Source organism: Etheostoma spectabile, chromosome 9 (assembly GCF_008692095.1).
Source record: "Etheostoma spectabile isolate EspeVRDwgs_2016 chromosome 9, UIUC_Espe_1.0, whole genome shotgun sequence".
Lineage (NCBI taxonomy): Eukaryota > Metazoa > Chordata > Actinopteri > Perciformes > Percidae > Etheostoma > Etheostoma spectabile.
Window position 1 is genome coordinate 9,898,800 of NC_045741.1, and position 1,065 is coordinate 9,899,864.

The following is a 1,065-nucleotide window of genomic DNA, read 5'->3' on the forward strand; positions in this document are numbered from 1 at the left end:
ACAACCAAAACAAACCTTCAGGGAACGTTCCCGCAGCCAAAAACTAACGTTCCAACGTTCTGGGAACCAAAAATTGTTAGCTGGGTGGCTAGTTAGCTAGTTATTTCATAACTAAAAACAATTAAGCCTTCAAACGTGTCAAAGATACAGTATGTAACTTTTAAGAATTAGGCTAACGTTTTAAACCGACAAAAAGACCCTTTTCATATATTTTGTTAAATTGTGTAGGCTACTTATTATCCCAAATGTTTCCAGCCATGTTAGATTTAGCGTTATGTTCAAATATTTGGATAATGTAAATACACAGCTCAACAAAACATGTAATTTGCTCTGTCGCCTGTCGGTGAATGGATGCAGGATTTTAGTCGCCTCCGACATCTGCTAGAATCTGTGGTAGCTAGGCTCCAGCCCTTTAGCCGACGGGCCGAACAGCGTCGGAGAAACAGATTTTTGACGTGAAACTGCCTTAATTAGTGTTTTTACCTGTTTCAATGACCGGGCCCGTTCCTTTTGGAGAGGAGGAGAACTCTCCGGATAATTCGGCTGCCTTTGAAAAAAATAAAAAATAAAACCAACACTTCTGAATGTTGAACACTGTAGGAATACTAACCGGGAGAAGCTGACTGCAGTGACGGATTTCCGCCGTCTGTTGTTGTTTAATGATTGGGCGACCCCTAGCGGCAGAACATGACATTGTTTGTTTTCAACTAAAATGTGAATAAATTTGAAGCCGGTTGACCGCCGCAGATTGTACACCATACAGTATTTATTCAATCTTACCACAGTAGTTCATCATAATACAAACATATTAAAACATCTTTTTTTTTACAGTCTTCTACAGAAAATATGTACAGTCTATTGTTTACATACTAACATTTCAAATATGTACAACTTTAGTCTGTCACATGTTAACATACTTCTGTCATTTTTTAAAATCATTTCATTCAGGTTTATGCAGAAAATAAAGATTTTCATCTGGAAAGACATTATGGCTACATTTGCACATGTACAGGAAGTTTTCAGTTGCTGCTACAAATCAGATGACGACCTACTAATATATATATA

General features: G+C 37.4%; 1 long non-coding RNA gene across 1 annotated transcript in view; it reads right to left on the reverse strand.

Moving 5' to 3' along the window:
* The window catches only part of LOC116696213 (uncharacterized), a 5,333-nt gene that overhangs the window by 3,570 nt on the left and 698 nt on the right, over window positions 1-1,065 (reverse strand). Inside the window, exon 1 of the long non-coding RNA XR_004333656.1 lies at window positions 1,053-1,065. This exon is cut by the window's right edge and continues 698 nt beyond it. This is a non-coding gene — a long non-coding RNA (uncharacterized LOC116696213). The remainder of the gene's footprint in view (window positions 1-1,052) is intronic.